General features: G+C 47.5%; 1 protein-coding gene across 7 annotated transcripts in view; it reads left to right on the top strand.

The window, feature by feature from the left end:
- The window catches only part of LOC144726674 (3',5'-cyclic-AMP phosphodiesterase 4C-like), a 182,857-nt gene that overhangs the window by 142,002 nt on the left and 21,678 nt on the right, over positions 1–19,177 (top strand). The window lies entirely within an intron of this gene.

Here is a 19,177-nt window from a genome sequence, read left to right as displayed (position 1 = left end):
GAGTGAACCTACACATACATACACTCATATAAACATACACATAGGATATGGCTGCGTGGTAGTGTTATTGTTGCATTCTCCACTTGGTCCATTCTAAATTACTGGATTTACAGTTTCTGGCTACAACCCTTCCATGTCCTGCATCTGCAAATCACGTGGTCTGCATTAGGCCAGACACTAAAGAGCATGTGCCATTGTTCTCCAGTTTTATCGCTATTTGCTGGAATCGAGATGCTGCCATGTGGCCTTGCAATCCAGATGTCGTCGGTTCGAGATCTCAAGGCGTGGCATTCAGAAGAGTGGCCATGTTTCTTACATTCTGGGCATGTTTCTTAAATCCTCTTGGCTATATCCACCCAGCAGTACACGTGGGTACGCACTACAACTAGTCCATCAGAAAGTAGTGTGTGGTGGGGTAAAGCGTGAGTACTTTCACCTTTTCCAATACATCTGTGTCCAGAGTGGAAGAGTAGGCCAAAACACACTTAAAAGGGGGCTCTCAAAGAGCCTGCTCTAGCCATTCCATCAGCCGTGGTGTGAGCAATACATTTCAACATGCATACATTTTAGGGCTGTACCTTTTTTTTCCTGGGATTGAAACCCACATCCCATTTGATTGCATTGTTAGATTCCAACTGAAATGACCGATAATATATTGGTAAGCATCCTCTGGGCTTTGGGGTAATCCCCTATTGGTCATACCACCACGGAGATATAAAGCAATTATCATCTGGATTACGGTATAAGATTATTCATACAAGATTAAGGGGAGGAACGGTGGCACGGTGCTTGGAGCACTGCGTAACGAACCTGACCAGCTGAGTTAGATTACCGGCCACTGCTGACGTTACTGACTACTTACTTCTGAACACATTTTTGGATGTTCCATCTGACCAACCCACACTCTCTTTAGCATGGCGAAGTCTCGTCAAACAACTACACCCAGCATTGAATTCACAAAGGGCTGTACATTTTAATGCAACATTTAAACTTGTTTTTTTTTGCGACAGATAACAGCACATACATCGAGTAACTCCGGGCCTTTTACTGCATATTCACCAGACAAACGTTCGTTAAATTTAAATATCTTAGGCTAAGTTATGTCTTTTTTTCATGCCAAATATTGCTTTTCCAGACAAACGGAAACCCCCTGTTCCACTTGTGCAAAATAAAAGAAATGGAACGACAATGAGACCTGCGCGAGACCTGGAATGGGGCTGAAGGGATGATTTATCGCTGCAGCTGCCAGTGTTGTTAGCCAGTAAATTATGGATGTGTTTGCGGGCGCATTGGCCCATAATCTGTTTTTTGTGTGTTTGTGTTGTGGGTTTTTGCAGTGGGTGCCATCCCTTAACAAACCGTCGTAACTAGCAGTTGGTAAACCCTCATTAAACTGGGCCCTTAAAACATCTGGCTTCATTAAACAGTCATGCTCTCGCTTCTTTTGTGAGAGAAAAGTACCAGACTTGCTTTATTTTAGAGAGTTTATCTATCCTATGTAAGTTAACACTAATGCTTGCAACATCTATGCTTTCTGCAGTGATATTTTAAAGGGGTAGCATTTGTATCCGTGTGTATGTGTGCATGTGTCATTTGTGTGTTCATGTGTGTGTCGATGTATGTTTTGTTTGTGTATGTTTATGTCCGTGGATGTTGTGTGGCAGTGTTTGTATGTGCAGACGTGTGCGTGTTTGGTAATCTGTGTGTTTAGGTACATGTGTGTTTATGTAAATGTGTGTGTTTATATGTCTTTATGCTTGCAACCCTGTGCCATGAAAGCAATTTTAAAGAAAACATATTCGTTTTTTTCCCGTCAATGCTGCTCTACTTTAGCGGCCTCAGCGATGCCTCAGTAAACTAACCACCAGCATTATGCTTCTCATTAGAAAGGCAATTCGGGTTTCGTTTGCCCTGCGCTTTTAATTCAAACTTGTCATATAAGAATACATTCACGAGCACCTTATCAATAAATAACCTTGCTTATTTACTCAAAGCCATTGCGCCTCAAGCCTTACATATAAATCATTTATAATCCCCCTCTCCAAAAAACCCTCGTGAAATGGTACGCGCATTCCCGTAACGTGCTCGCCCCCTCGATGTGAAAATCACAAAACACAACCTTTTGCACGTGCTTGTAATGCTTCGCCGTGTGACCACCGTCGACCTTGCAGAGCCCTTGGTGGGAATACTTCAGCGGGTTATTGCTGACAGACCGAAAATGAAAATGCCCCTTTCTTGGCTACACGGGGAGTCTTGAATGGCTTTACAGTTCAGTCACGTTTTGAAAATTTCATACGCTTGCTAGTGGGTCCCCCCTGGATTTTTTTTTCTTCTGCAAACCCGTGTCACGAGCCGACAACGCATGGAATTCCAGACGTATTTTTTTATCCGGCTGAGGGGTGGTTCACACGGTACTTTGCTGGTGCGTTATGCCGTCACCGATGCATCCCGCCAACACCGCCCGCTACTGCTGCAGATTTGTATGATGCGGGCTAAGAAAGCATATTTGTACGTTTAATTTTAGATTTTAAACTTTTCTTTTTGCAAATGCATTTTGGATTTCGCTGCTTAGCGCAGTCTTTCCCCCTCCATGCTTCGGTTTTTGCGAAGGCAGTGCATTTGTATGGCTGCAGTGGCTGCGTGTGTGTTTGTGCAAATTGGATTTTGGGAAGAGGGAAAAATATGCATGCATATTGGCTGCATTATTCATACCAGCGGAAGCATCCTGACTGCATTAGCCGAAGCTACACTCGTATGGCTATATAATTAGCATTTTGGCTTTTTTTTCCTGAAAGAATTGTGGACCAAAGGGAAGGGTTCTTTGTATGGATTTGTTTTAAAACGTCAACCTGAAATGATTACGGTTTAATAAATAGCCATCGCATCTTGCAGTATGTACATTTTGTACGCCGCACCTATGTAATAACAAATATTCGTCGTGACGTGTGGAATTTTTGCAAAGAATAGTATTGCAAATGTCTTTTTTTTTCCCCGACCAATATTGCTACTTGCAACTCTTGCTTTTGACCGTGGTTCTTTGTGATGCGACACACAACGCATCGCCTGGCCGTGTGTCAACACGGCCATCATGCTCACGCGCGCACCCTGGCGCTGTCATTTTGATTAAAATGGATTTTCACCAACAGCAAAAAAATAAACCTATTGACTTGACGGTGAAATCCCTTGTAAAATCAGGGTTTGTTTACCTCCTCTGCTGTTTTGTATGATCGTTCTGTTGATAATTTCAACAGATATTCTTTGATGCCTTGTGCTTTTTTGTGCGTGTTTTTGGCATTCAACATAGTATTATGTGCCTTTATTTATTTAATAACGGGTCTATATATATTTTTTTTTACAAACACAAACCCCAGTCTATATCAGTGTCGTTAAATCAATTGTCTGCGCATATCGTGCGAGTGAGCCATCTGTGGATTAGCGTGGTGTAGATGAAAATCGGGTAATTGTGTTCTCTACCCGTATTGATTTTTGTCTTTAATGATAGCACCTAAGGCCCCCGTGGATAATAACAGTAAGGCAGCTATTGCGAGCGGGCACATATGCAAGTTGGAGGTGTATCCTGTGTGAACCCAGCACAAACACGGGGATGCAAAGACAATTCCGTTTGGTTTCAAGCCTTAATTCCTATTCAATGATGAATCCCAGCCTTTGTAATCTGCCATCATAGCATGTTTACCGTCAACCCCCCCCCACCCACCACCCCTATCTGTCTTTCTATTTCTCCCATTACCATCATCCTTTTTCACCTTCCTCTTTTGTACGATATTGATTGGCAGCTCTGTGCACGTGTGGCCTGCTGTATGTTGACACGCAAGCAGCTATAGATGAGTACAGAAATGCTAATTGTTTGTGTTGGCGTGTCCTGCTTTCGCACGTGTTTGTGTTCTTGTATACGTCTGTGTGTGTGCGCGCGCGTGTACGCGTGCAATTGTGAGCATGTGAATGCTTCTAAATTGGCAATTGGTTTAAAGCCAAGGGGACAATGAAAGCTTTTATTTGCGCGTCGACCAGTAATCGTTTTCAATGCCGTGCTGCAACCGTAAATAAACGCCCGTGTAATTAATCCAAAAGTAGGCCCTAAATAATGCACGCCTACATTTGTTTACATCCCACATCGTGCGCACATTTGCACGAGCGTCGGCATACAAATCCGCCGCGCGCACGGGCAACCAATTCCTCTGCTGCGCGCGTTCACGGACGCCTCTCAAAGGATGAGTGGCGCTCATGCATTAATCATGGTGAGACGAGCCACAAACAACGGGCTTGTTGTTTTTTTGCAGTCGTCTCTCTCACCTTTCTTATTGCTTTGTTATGTTTCTGTCCTGGGTAATGATGACAGCACGGCAGAGTGCTCCTGCCGGTGAAATCGCTTTTTTTTTACTCACAAACATCAGACGGTACCGCTGCCCCGGGGGTGTCCGTGTGTCTGCTCACAGCATTTGGCGAAAGAGGAGGAGTCGGTGGGGGGGGGGCGTGTGGAAGAAGGGAGGAGATGTGCGGGGATGCAGCAGCGTGAGGGGGGGGGAGATTGGTGGGGGTGCATGCTGGGAGATGATAGAAAGAGGGAGAGGCATGTGATGTGCGCTGGATGGACGACTGGTTTGAAGGCAACTTACGAGAGGGCCGGGGTGGGGGGCATAATATCTAGGAGCAGTGGTTCCCAACCTGCGCTTGCAAATATAACGAGATTTTATTTTAATGTGTGCAAAATGTGTTGTCGGTGCATGTCGGTCCTCAAAAATGTTCTGAGAGTTGACGGTTGTGTGCCGGGCCACTGATCCGGGGAAACACTGATCCTAGGAGGATGCGCTGGGGACACACGTGGGAGAGGGGGGGATGCATCTGGTGGATGAGACAAATGCGATGATGCTCAGTGGCACGGAAAACCAGCCACGAGGGGAGTTTGCTGAGATTTTGCTCGGGCTGCCCGGCACATTGAGCAAGCGTGACGTTCCGGATTTACGTAACCTTTGGAACTCCATTGTGGTGGATAATGAGAGGGGAAGCTCTGGACCCAGCCACCCACCCGCAAGCACTCGGAGTCACGTTGACAATCCGAAAGCCATCGGGCGCATAACCCAAGAAGTGTTTACGTTCCATGCACGGCCATGGTAGCAGAGATTTCCTTTTTTTTAGGCGGTTCGTTGGTGAATCACGCGGATTTCCCTCTTGTCTGGGACACCTGCAGAGTGTGTGATTTATATGGCAGGACAGCAAGATGGTTGTTGACTTATTCGCAAATATATTTCCACACATTGTTGGGTGCTGCAATTGTCGTCGCCACACAAAAGCTTCCTCATGCAGGATCCTCCTGTAAAAAAAAGTCTTCTGGGGTAAATGAAGGTTTTTAAATCCTTTATATTAAGTTCGCTTGCTTGTGTGCTTGCTTGCTTGCGTGCTTGCTTGCTTACGACCGTGCAAATCTTTCGGTCGTTTTTTAACCCACTTCCCGTGATCCAATCGAGCTGACATTTTCCACACAGACTCGTTGTGCTAGACAATTAATGTTCGTGAAAAAAATTCCCAAAATGTTACACTTTTTAGGCAAAAATTTTTTATTTTACATATATTCAAATAGAACTCATTCCTGGCTTTGGCTGAATGTCACAGTACAAGAGCCCAGAGCGTAACCCCTCCACAGGCCGTGGCGGAGTAGCGCAGTTGGTAGCACCCTCGCTTCCCATGCCAAAGGTCGCGGGATCGATCCCCGCGTCCTCCACAGGCGAATATATTTTTAAATCCTTTATATTAAGTTCGCTGCCACGCATATAAAGGATTTATAGTGAAAAACTTTGTTTTTACGGGTTATACTTATTTTGCTTGTATTATTGAAATTGGTACAACTGCGTTGCTTGCATGCAGGTCTTATTCTTCTTCTTCCTGGCATGTTTCCCACTTAGCTGACGTCTGCCCTTCCTCATCCTCTCTCTCTACTCATTCCTCTCCTGGCCATATTCACATTCACTCCACAGTCTTTCCTGGATAAATAAAGGATTGCTAGTGTTGGGATGCTGCCACTGTGCAGGACTTGCAATCTAGATCTCCGGATGCCGGTTAGGTTTGATCTCCCAGCGCGGCAGTTAAAACAATGAGGCAAGTTTATTTAAATCCCCCCCCCCCTCCCCAACTGCGTCTGTCCACCGACCATTATAAACCGCTCCACCACAATTAGTCTATTGGCAGGTCACGTGTGGTGGGGTAAAGTGTGGGTACTATCATCTATTCCCAGACATCTTGGCAGTGTGGAAGAGTAGGCCAAAATAACTCGCTTTAGAGGGAACTCTCTCGAGCTCCTTCTAGCGGATGCCATTCTGCCAGTGGAGGCATGAGCAAGCAATTGCAAGGCCTCGGCCTATACTCTTGAATAATAATTTGTACACTTTTGCAAATTACAACTAAATTTGTCACATGTCCCAACCACTGATATGAACACAACATTGCCTTCGTGGTATGGCTGCAGCTGTTGTTGTCGCTGCGTGACGGTGCACGTTTGTGGCGCGGAACTGGTCCCCTCCATCCACACGCGTAGCCTCGGCATTTATTCCTGCGCTCACACTCGCTCGCTCTGGCTCGCTCTCGCGGTGCCTCGGAAAGTTCCGGTCATCCTCGCAGCAGCGGCGTTTGGCTAGCCATCGAACAAAGACGGTTATCGCATTGCGCCCTTTCAGATGCGCTTTTGCGGCCGTCCGGAACGCCCTCCCTTTCCGATATTTATAAAGTCGGAGGTTAGCACGGTTGGCTACATACGGTGCGAAAGAAGTTCGACTTGCATACAAGTCGAGTGCTGCAAGCCCTTCTGGTGATGAGAAGATGCGCGCGGTGCCCTAGTGAGTCCGGGAATAAGAGCCAAGTTCTCTAGTGTGTGTGCCGCAGCAGGGCGAGAAGGGACGAGAAAGCCCGGCATTAGAGGTGCCCGTCCATCACTGAATGCACGGGGGGGGTATGCACAGCTAAAGTAGGTCGGGAAAATGAGAGCACCGGGTAGATTGCGGGAGGGAGGCAATGGGATTTGGTGTAAGTAAAAAAAAAATTATCTCCCAAATGGGTATCCTGTTTGCGTTATCGAGGCGGGAGGGGATTTAAGAAACTTGCCTGTCGTTTCGGCTGCCCTGCCGGGAGATAGAATCGAAGTGGCCGTGATGTAGCGGTGCTAACGGTGCTAACCGTTACACCACGGCAACTGTTACACCACGGCAGCGGCCACCCCCTATAATAATAATTATTAGGCACGTAAGATTACATTTGCATATTACTCAAGCACCATTATGCTGATTTGGTGACCGCTCGCATGAACTGTTGCGGAAATTGTGATTATTACATGTATTTTTCATCAGTGTCCAGCTGCTGTACACAATGTTCCCAGGATATCGGGAGTCCTCGGATGGGCGAGTGCGTGGGATGAGTGGTTTGGCTCCCGCAGGCTGGCAGCCCATTGTGGCTTGACCTTAGCATTGAGGACAGTTCTCCAGTGCTCTGCCAAGTCTCTCTGCTGTTTACTTGCGTCTGCGTGTGTGTCTGTTTATTATGAGTGTGACCATTGTGGTAATTTTATTCTTACTACTAACACTGGTCAACACACTTTTTCTGGTATAAGGTATTCCAACGGTATTAAGGTAATTTTGGGGTGCTGATTCCAAATCTGGCATCAGTTTTTGTCTATCACATCAGGTTTTTGAGATATCAAATATTGCATTTTTAATAAAAACTGCAGAAGAAAAATATTAAATAAATGTGGATATCTGCATAAAATGATATTATAAACACTATCCTAAAAATACAGCACCATATCTTAATACTAAAGCAGTCACTGACTCGCAACAACTTGGGTAAAATCAATGAATATGGGGTATGCCGATAGCATAAAATGAGATGTGATAGAGCAAATCTGAGATCAGATTTGGAATCAGCACCCTGAAATTAGTCTAAAACAGCTGCAAAAGTCCAGGCCAGAAAAATGTATATATTTTTTGTTGACCAGTGTAATAGGACGACCGCCAGCTACTCCACAGCTCCGTGTAAATTCCTGTGCGGACTTACCACCCGCTATGAAGTGGGTGCTGCTATAGGTAACGGTGAGCACACTGAACTTGCAACCATGAGGTCGCCGGTTCGATCTCCCGGCGTGGAATTTGGAAGCAAATTTAGTAATCCCCGCAACCACCCCACCTCTCTGTTCACCCAGCAGTATAAATGGGTTCACCACAGTTAGTGGGTTCTCAAGCCGCGCGTGATTGATACTCTCTCCTATTACAAAAGAGGTTTGGCCGGTGTGAAAGAAGAGTAGGTCAAAGCACCCTCAAGGGAGGGGTTTTTCTAGAACTCCCTATCGCCGAGGCCTTTCTGCCTGCAGTGTTGTGAGCAAGGAGTCGAAGAGCTACACTTTTATATCTTTTATAGAGGGGATAGTAGAGTGGTGGGTGCAGCAGTCAGTACTGCACTATGAACACGATGATATTCCTGGCGGCAGCCAACGTCCGTGGCAAAGTGATATCCGGGATAGTTGTAGGCACCCCTTGCACCAACTCGTATTCCTCTGCACTTCGCTAACCTGCTCGACGAACCAGTGTGGTGAAGTATGGTCATCGGTGGATTGACAATGGCCTGTCACATGGCCAGTGGATGCTCAAGACGCTGATATAATTTTCAAAAGAAGGTCATTTTATGCTGACCAAGTTGCCCGAATTATAAATGTTTCAACATTCGCACCAATAAAATATTACACAATTTGAAACAAAAAAAATCTCTTATTGTCATTACCAACATTATAAAATGTCAACATTACATTTAATCCATTATAAATATGGCAATAGTAATGCTAATAAGATTACAGGGTCCTTAATTAGAAAGACAAAGGGAGCATGGCAGGATTTTTAATGAGTGTTGTGGGTGGCGGCGGTGGGGCTGGGTGGGAGTGTGGGGGGAGCGATCTGCAATGCACTTACCTTTTCTTTGAAGTCTTCACAAACAACTTGAGCCATCTGTTTTATTAAACGGGCAAACAAACCATCACGCACGCTGCCCGTCCATCCGTCCCTTATTTTAATTTGTTTCAAAAGGACCGCGAGAGAGAGAGCGCGCATCGCGACTCTTAATTAGCGCGGCCCCATCGCGTGCCAGCCTGTACCGAGCGCTGTGGCCAGCCGGAATTATATTTAAACACGGGGGGGGTGTTTAAAGCGTCACCTTTGTGATTCACAAAGTGCCATGGGGCTGCGACGATGACGGTTTCAGAGAGTCACGCCCGCGCGTTACAGCCCACGAGGTCCGGAGCAAATAATCTAACCGACGGCCCCTGGATTTGCATGTCCAGTGGGCTGACCATTGCACACCACTGTCACAGCATCCGTTGAGCCCATTTCAAGTTACTTCATTTTTCAGTGGATGCATTTCGAATCTACTTACTACACACACACACAAAAAGCGGCGGTGTGTGTTAACATGCACGAATGTAATAAATATTGTTTTTAGTGGGGGGGGGGGGATTTTAGAAGGGGGAAATTGCCCCCTCTCAACACTGACATTTAATTTTGGCGAGCTGAGAGCCGTTTGGGCAAAGGCAGTCACACACCAGCCTGAGTAACGACCCTCATTAATCCCCCCCCTCTACCAGCCACTCTTTTCTTTTACACGGAGTGGAAGGATACAACACTCACCCCTCTTATCAAGACGTGTGTGCTTTTATCAATGTGCTTGTGGGGGCACAGCTCTGAATAAAGCGAGTGTGATTATTACCTGTCGCCTGTATTAATTAGCCTTGAAGTAGATATTTAAAAGCCCAACTGAATCGTCGAGGTACTCGAAGCCTTGAACCGCACGCAACCGAAGGATTAGGTCTGTGTGCATGTATGCACGGAAGTCGTGCTGCGTACACCCAACCAGTTTTCATTTGCGTGCGTTTTCGGAAAATTATATTTGAGATCATGAAAAATTCGCTGCAGGCCTTCGGATCATCTGCTGCTGCTGGGTGATGGCCTACTTACCCCGTGACAATCACGAGAGTTGTTTGACAATAGTACACTTCGCTAGTCAGTGTGGGCTAGTGAATGAGTAGTTAGCCATGCCTGGGGGAAATATATCGATGAACGTGTATATTTAATTTTACGTTATTCTCACGATTGTAAATTACGTGAATGGAAACCGCAACGTTTAACGATTTATTATTATTATTTGAAACGGGAACGCTGTGTTTTATTGGTGAGCCACATGCGGAACAAATTTTCCCCGTGAGCCGCTGCGTCTGCCGAGTCTGGTCTCCGAACATCCGTGGGGGGATCCCTAGACCCCCCCCCCACAGTGACGGATGTGGGGATCCGCCTGTCGGCTTCTGTTGCTTTGCTGTGCGGGGATTTCATAAATCTGCTGCAGCATTTTAGCAGGAAGTCTGATGGCAGCTGGGGAATTGAGCTCAGAAATAAATATATATATGAGAAGGAAAAATAATGACGATGAAATGAAATGCACGTGTAAAGGAGGATTAAGGAGAAAAATGCCGTATTAGTCTCGCGTGCCTTGTTTTCGACAAATACCTCTGCACATCCCGTTGGTGTGAGCTAGTTAATTTCGTTATTGCAATGGAGCACGCGCTGTCTGTGGTGTAGAGCTTGATACCAGATGCTCGTTTCAAAATAAATATAATATGTCATGAGTCTAAAGGAACACCAAGTAAATTTGTACAAAAATATACAAATTGGCGTCAAGAAACAGAACGCGCTATCCTCCATTGTGCTCGGACCTTCTTGCACGTATCCATCTTACGGCTGTTTTGAAACTTTATTTCCCGTTGCACTCAAAATATGCTGCACCCAAAATACACGTGGTCATCATCAGCCAGTGTCTATCCGCTGCTGGATGAAGGCCTTCCCACGTCTGTCGCCCTCTCTCCTCCGAGCCCAGCCGCTGCCCACAATTCGTCTCACTCCTTTCCACGCTAATTGATTTTAGGCCGCTCCATCTCCACGCGCGGCCTCGAATATTTAAAATCGCTCCGTGCAATGTCAAACGATGCTGCCCCCCGCGCACGTGATAATTACCCTCGTCCCCTGGCCCTTTCAAAATAGCCCTGTCCCGACTTGTTCTCATCGACGCGGCACACACGTCGGAAATGGGTTTGTGTTCCCCGGTAATTGAGGAGGTCTTTGCTTGCCTGCATTACCCCGTCTTTGTTTTAAAATCCGCCAGCTCCGCTGTTCACGTTCGCCGATGCAGACGTGACTCGTTGTGCGTTGCACCAGAGGTGGCAGGGGCAAGCGATGCACTGCTTTACACGAGTGTGTATATGCGTGCGAGTTGCTGCCCGATTGTAAAATCATTGCTAGGCAAGTGTCTTCTGTTGCCCTTCACCGACTCGCTTGGATCACACAGTAACGATGTGAGTTGAACTTTGATGAAAGATCACTGTGCACGACCAGGCGAAATGTACGTGTGGACATGTGTTCAACTTCTTTCAGACTGTACGTAGCCAACCGTGCTAATCGGAGGTGCGGAATAGGCTGCAGGGCTATAATGTGGGCAGCAGTGAGAAGTGCAGCAAGTGATGTATTTTGCGCTGTACTTCTAAGCTCCGATCTGCACTGAACAGAATGGTGAAGTATGGTCATATTACCCTCACCGTCTGGCGAGGCTCTCTTCCAACATTGGATCGATAAAATGTAACTAATTTGGGGGTTATTTGACCATACTTCACCGTGCCTGTCAGTGCATGTTGGTCATGACCAAGTGACGTCAAGGCCTGTTAGCAATTCAGAATTTGGAGATAATAAAAAAAAAATACAATATAAAACATGTTTTATGAGTAACCTGTAATTTTTTTTTAAAAATCGTGTCAATAAAAAAAAACTTCTATGCGTGCAATGATCATCATTGCTCTCAAGTGGTCTTTAAGTTAACCTAAATAATAAATAAATCATGCTTGCCATCTAGACGCTTACCATCTGCTTCGTGGCGATGTTCCAGGTGAGGGTGTACTGTAACCGCATCGCAGAGGGATGTGTCACGTGAGTGTGGGCGATGCGAGAGCGTGGATCTTCCCCAGCAATTAGCTGCCTTGCCCACGCTCACTTTGCAGCCTGCCACTTGGCTGTGCATATCAGTGTCGTATGCTGGCACAAGTAGAGCTCCATGTGGGTGTATTTAGCTGCGTGAAAGATGTGTGTGGGGGCGGGGGGCAGCGGCTATGAACCCCGGCACCCCGAGTTTGATTCCAGCTCGCGACCAATAACTGTGATGCATGTGCGTAACCAATTGTGCTAATCGGAGCCACGGGAATTGTGAATATTTGAACCGGTCCCCCCCTAGGTCGACTCAGCTTTAAATAGTATATTGCTGTGGTGTGTAAACATTTGCACTGAGAGGACAAAGGCGTCTGGGTAAAGTGCTGACCTCACTACTCCATCGTGCCCTGTGCCGGCCTTCATAGATGCTTGCTTATCGCACTTGCCCCGACAGCCTATGTAGGCTATATTCAGGAGAGAATTACTGTTGTTATGGCTAGTGTCCTACACACACTCTGATTCGCAAGCACATGGGTTCAATTCCCTGGGCCTGTACGATGCCAAAGGAAATATTTATTTGCACCTTAGACGGCAGATGGATTGTATATAGATTGTAGGTGGACAAGGTGAGAGACAATGATGTGAAACATGGGATTAACTCATTTGCCAGCAGGATGATGTTGATGATCATAATAATCATGATGGTCGCGATCATGATTACAGTCGTGACCACGAGTGCTAACTGTCCATGTAAAAAAATAAATCTATATTTGCGAAAGTATATCTATTTCCTGCAACCATCTTAGAATGTTATTCACACTAAATATAAATATATTAAGACATTTTCACCATCCGCTCTCCTCTAAGCTCGTGGTGACGGTTCGCTGACAAGTAGCTCAAAACACCAGTGGATCATTATTATTGCATCTTTATGAACATACATCCACGGCTAAACGTTGCAATACTTCCACTGTTCGCCTTCTGGCGTTCTCTGGCCTGATACTGGTCAGACGAGGCCCAAAAGAAGGCTGTCTATGGTGTAGACCAATCAGTTTAAAAGACAATGCATACATTATACTGGTAGGAACCTCCTGGTTACACCAGCCCACAGGGGATTATTGTGTCCGTTCATCGTGCATCCAAAAATGGGAGGGGTGGGGCTGGGTGGAGAGGGGAGGGTGGGGAGGGGCTGGGTGGGGAGGGTTTGGAGGGTTGGGAGGGGCTGGGTGGGGAGGGGCTGGTCACCCCGTGGTGCCCTGATAAAACTCAACGTTTAACCTACTCACGCCGGCTTGTGCCCGCCCTCACAGTCGGCCATATTTGCGGAATACACCACGCCGCCGTTGACCCTGGCCATTGACCGAGCAACCCAACGTTCCTACCAGCTCCCTCCGCAGCAATGTGTTCAGAGCATGCGTGTGGTTAATGCAGACAAGATTCCTTGCAAAATGTTTCTTCCATTTGGTGTTTGAACATCTTAACACCTGTTTTATTACCATAAAGGGTAAGACCTACTCTTATTTTTTCATTCTTTCACGCCGAATCGCACACATGGGGTCCGCGTCTTTGTGGGGTGCGCGTGCGCGCGAATCCGTCCGTTGTGCAATCCCCTGTGTCGGTCCGTGTGTCTTGAGAGTGCAAAACATTTCCTGGATTTTGTTTTGGGTTCTCCGCTCCCCACCCCACCGTCACCCCGTGTAGTTCCCCTCTAGCCCCCCTCACAGCGCCCGCCCCCCCAACCATCGTCTGCCTCCCATTTCCTGGCCACAGTGTTTCCCCTAATTAACGTCAACGCAACCTCTGAGGCAACGGACCGGAACAGAGGGAATTACTGTCGGGATAGGCGCGCAACAGACTGCGTGCTGCTACTCGTGCCAATTATAAAAAAAAATGTTATTCACGTATGACGGCGATAACTGTTTATTTAAATGTGTATGACGTACGTACCCGATCTTGGCGAGCATTGAGAAAAATATGTCGTGTTTACGCCAAAGAAGCGTTTGGTAAATGTGTGCTTTATTTATGGAGATGGCTCCGATCCATGCGGAGTGTTGGTTAAAAATGAGTGTTGTATAAAATATGTATTTTAGACACATATATAAATCAATTAATTGCAACAGATATTCAGGTTGGGAAAGAAGTGGCTGATGATTAGAGAATATTAACTTGTTTTAAAGTATCGGTATGATAAGGAAATATGATGTCTAATTTGCACATTTGAAACGTAGGCTACACATGGCTTATCTATGAATCCCTGTTACTACACTGTTTAGAGTTACTGACAACATTAAAATAACAATACAAATAACATTTTACAACCCTAGTCTATCCACTGCTGGATGATGGCCTCCTCCATGCCGTGTTGGTCATGGGAGTTGCTGAACCATACTTCACCATACTGGTCACTGTAGATTGGTGGAGAGTGAAGGCGCCCAAGAATGATTCAGGTATCACTCGAAGCTGACGTTTTAGCCCTCGCCAGGAATCAAACTCTTCTCTCCGGGTTAACCGCGCAATGCGCCCCGACCACTGTACCACCGTGTCCGCAATACTTAAAATAAATACGTGGCATCTGCGCCTGTCCACGGAAGCAGACGAACCACGCTATTAAAACACGTGCATGGGATATCGAGATAAAGGGGGGGGGGGGGTAGGAATCTGTGCGTGGCTTTAAAACGCTCCTGCGCTTTCTGAAGTCTGCACATGATTGCGGCGGCGCGTATCTTAAGACGATGAGCCGCGTAATGGATCTGAGCAGACGTAGCTTATTGCAATAAATCACAAAGATTAACGTCTCCGGAGCAGCAGATAGGACGGTCCCTAAGGTCGCAATCGTGAGAGAGCCAGGAGGGAGGGAGAGCAGGGCTGGGGCCACGGGCGAACAACGCAGCATCTCATTAGGACAGCGTTAACAGAACAAACTTCGTGTCTTCTCGGCAATGAAGCGGCGCGTAATAAAACATCTCTCGACATTAATTGCGGCTCGGCATTTGGCTGCTGATGTCCTCATGCCCATAATGAGATAGTGACGAGTGACGATGATGGCGACGACGATGATGATGACGACGACGAGATTAGTGATGGAGAGAGACAGCGGATGTGTTGATGTCTGTAAGGTGTGCACTGCTCCGATTGCGTTGATCAAATCTTCTTTTCACATGGCAGCTGCCACGGTAGTGTGAAGGTCAGCACACCGGACGTGCAACCCCGAGGGTCGCCGATTCAATTCGATCTCCCAGCGCGGCAGTTGAAACAACGGGAGCGAGTTTATTAAATCACCCCACCCCAACCACCGCCTCTTGTCCACCCAGCAGTGACCTGGGTTCACCACCGTAAGTCAATCGACAGATGCGTGTGGTGGGGTAAAGTTGTGGGTATTCCCACCACTTCCAACGTCTGGCCAGTATGGAAGAGTTGGTTCAAATACCCTCCAGAGGGAGCTGTATAAAGCTTGCGCTAGTGAAAGCCCTTCCACCAGCAGTTGTGTGAGCAAGCAGTTACAAGGCTGCGCCTTGAACTTTTCTTGTTTTACCTTTCCTGTGGCATCATGGGATATGATTCCTTGACTCAAAAAGGGGAAAGCAGTTACGGTCTTGTGCTTAATGAAATCACAACCGGCAACTCTCCACAACCTTTCCGTTCCAACATACCTCAAACCCGCACAACATTGGCTGCACATTGAGGTTACGGAGGGCGAGTCTGGTTTGAGTTTATAGTGGGCGGAGGAAATCTCTCCCCAGCTGTCTACGTAGGCGACATTCCCACAATTGGCATAACCCGCATTTTAATTCTCTTCACCCCCAGCCCTGCTTCTTTGGGCAAACTGCATCTATCACGGTGTCACTTTAATTCCGTTTCTTAGATAGATTTTTCCACTCTTCGGGTTATTTATAAACTGCATTTACCATTCAGCATCAGCAGCGCCCCCTCTGCACCGCCCCCCACCCCCCCCTGCTGCCCATCCACCACCAAAATCAAAATGAAGCTTCCCCGTAATCAAATCGCGGGGATGTATGCTTGAGAATGCAATTAGCTTTCTCAAAAATTAGATTACGGAACTTTCGATTGAGGCTATGCTGATTAAATAAACGACACGCTACCGGGCCGGCAATGTGATTAAACGCCCGTGATTATTGTGTGGCCTCATGGATCGAGCGAGGATTTCCCTTTTCATCGGCCCCCCCGGCGCGGCGCGTGGAGTCTGCGCGAAAAAATGGTCTCGTGTAGCGTGCCCGACTGCGCGGCCGCCGGTGAGTGATTACCCGCAGTGTGTCTCCCAAAAAAAAAAATGCAATTTCTCTCCGAGAACAACAGAAGGTCCCATCCATCACGCCAATAGGCATGCCGCTTCCTTCCTCAACCTGCTTGGCATTTCGGCTCCGCACCTTGGGGGTCAGTGACTGCGACCGTTTAGGAAAGGTGTTCTCAATCCATTTTTAGGTTGGCAGCGGATGGCTCAGCGGTTCGCGCGCTGCGCTCCGAGCTCCGAGTTGAGCGCCGGACTGAATTCGATTTCCGGCCGTGGCTAACGTTCAGCGGCGAGCGATTTTGTCAACCGCTCTTGTCGAGCACACAGTCACAAAGTTACAATTCCATTAGCATATAGATGATTACATTGTAGATACAGTACGCATTAAGCGGGGAGTAGTCGTGCGGTGGTTGGCGCACTCCCAACTATAAACGCGGCAAACTGAGTTCAGTTTCCATCAACGGCTAACATCAGTCGTGAGCCAAATCTGAACCGGTGCCGAGCCACCAACTTTGTTAACCTCCGCTGACCAAGCGTGGTGCGGTACGGTCAAACAAATCCTGAACTTGCCATGACACGAGGAGGCCTTTATCCCGTCGCCGATTGGCAAAGTGCCGTAAATTCTATTAGCACAAACGCAGTTAATTGCTATTGCTCTGGCGGTGTATGCCCGTAAGGCAGAACGTTGGAGGGGATCCTGGAGTGTGAGGCTTCCCAGCCGTAGGAGAAAGCAGTGCGTCAAGTAGGGCCGGTCGCCTCTATGGCTTCGCAAGTGCTGTTGTTGCCTGCACATGGGGATTTATTCGGTGCACTGCACTTTTTCTCCACCTCGGGCAAAAGGTGCTCGAAAATTAACGAAAACAAAAGGGATTCGTTCTCGGTCGAGGTTTTTGCCCGGATAAACATTTAATATAGCCGCATTTTTTTGCGTAGTCGAACAGCAGTTAGTCGTTAAGCACCGTGCTCTTGTGCGTGGATGACTGATGTGCGGTGGATTTTTGAACGTAGATATCAGTTAGCGAACGTACATACATACGTATCAAAACAACAAAATCAACGCATTTGGCAATGACAGTGCCCTGAAAGAGAAAAAACAAATGCCTACAAAGTTTTGGATACTGGCCCTGCTTAATGGCAAGATGGGATAATGACAAACAGGGGCCACTGCCTGGAACATCGCTTTCGATGTGGAATATTTTTTTATTGTGCTTGTGCACCGCTGCCAGCGCGATATCACAGCAAAGATTGCGACTAATACAGTGCAGATACGCTGCACTGGCTTTGCAGGCCTGCCTTTCAGAAATCAATGGCTTGCCTTTTCACACCTTCAGAGACCCCCTTTCACCACTCGTCTCCAGAGAGCCGGCACCCTGACAGAATCGCGCGAGCGTGCGTGCGTGCGTGCGCTCGTTACGCAAGACGGTCAGCGTGAATCTCCAAGAGGCTTTCAGAACCCTCTAGAACGTGTTGTTTTCCCCGTTACTAGTAACCGACTCCACCGAGCATCACAAGTGGAATGTTTGTATGTATGTTGTGTGTACGTTGTATGGATGGATGGATGTTGAAATTCTTTCCCGCTGTACGTAGCCGACAGTGATAATCGGAGGTTGCGTGGGAAGGACAACAAACTGAACACAAAAGCGCAGTTGTAAAGAAATGGGTTTTCAATCTAGATTATTTAAAAGTGCAGAGCTCCAGTGACTTCCTGTCGCTGCTGCTGCGAGGATGACTGGAGTGTGCATGCTCCTCGACGAGATCGGCGAGGTATTAACGAGATCAGCAAATGTATACTCCACAGAAGCCGGGTTTCCTAACCAATTCTCGGTTTGCAAATTTTGAGAAAAAATATTCGCAGCCCACTCAAGTTGATGCATATACACGTTGACGCTGGCACTACCGCTGTGCCGTGCGACTCAATGCGCGATCGCCGACGTTTCGCTGCACGGCGCTGGGGAACCTTCTTCAGGAGCTGACGTTTTTGGAATTCGGTTCCTTTGGCAATCGCTGAACGCCAAAGGTGCCGAGATGAAATGGCGAGCGGGTCGATGAGGTGACGAAAGGCTGTTGGCGCCATTGGGTTGGGGGACCTTCTGTTGTTCTCGAAGGAAAGGCTGCGTCTTTGGGAGACGTGCTTGTTTTCCGGAACTGAATTTCTTGACTTCGTTCTTTCTGAAGGAACTCCCAGCCGGCATTGCGGAGCGAAACGTCGGACGTCGTGCCGCTCAACTCGAAAACACATCGGAGAGCTAAACCACGTTCGCAATTAACGCCAAGGAGCTTTGGGGTGGGGGTGATGCTGGGAAGGCGATCTCTGCAAATGCTGTGACAGTGATGGCTTGCCATGTTACGGTGCTACCCAAGTCGTGGTTATGATTATTTATTATTAAAGGAGATGTCACGCGGCGGCCTAATCGGACACATTTCTACACGGCCACACTTATTATTGGCATATCTGCGCCACAGCGAAAATGTGAATCAGCTGTCAGATGTTGTGGGAGGTGAAGGGGCGGGGGCGGGTGGTGGTGAAGTGGTGGGGGGAGGGCTCTATTTTAAAAGATGTCCGTGGTTGACATCCCAGGAGACTCGCTTAGAGGGGATGTGCTCTCCACTGATTGGAAGAGCGTGCCCCATGAGGCCACGCGTACCAGTGTAAGCGTGCGTCATAGGAAATCCCTTGCCATGTGATGTCATAGGTGTGTTTCCATTGCACGCATGGGCACACGCGTGCAAGGTGCGGCGTTGCAGCGCGCACACGTGTGCGCGCCGCGTGTGCGCGGATATCCTGCGACGAACATGCTGCTACTATGGGATTGTAACGCACGCACGCCAGTGGGTTTGACGTGTCTTGTGCAAGAGTGTGCAGCCACCGCCTCCTCGGTTCGGTTAAATATGAATTCATATTATGCATTTGTTTAAAATA

Source organism: Lampetra planeri, chromosome 24, assembly GCF_965212315.1.
Source record: "Lampetra planeri chromosome 24, kcLamPlan1.2.h2, whole genome shotgun sequence".
In the NCBI taxonomy this organism is placed as follows: domain Eukaryota; kingdom Metazoa; phylum Chordata; class Hyperoartia; order Petromyzontiformes; family Petromyzontidae; genus Lampetra; species Lampetra planeri.
This window is presented reverse-complemented; position numbering and strand designations above follow the sequence as displayed.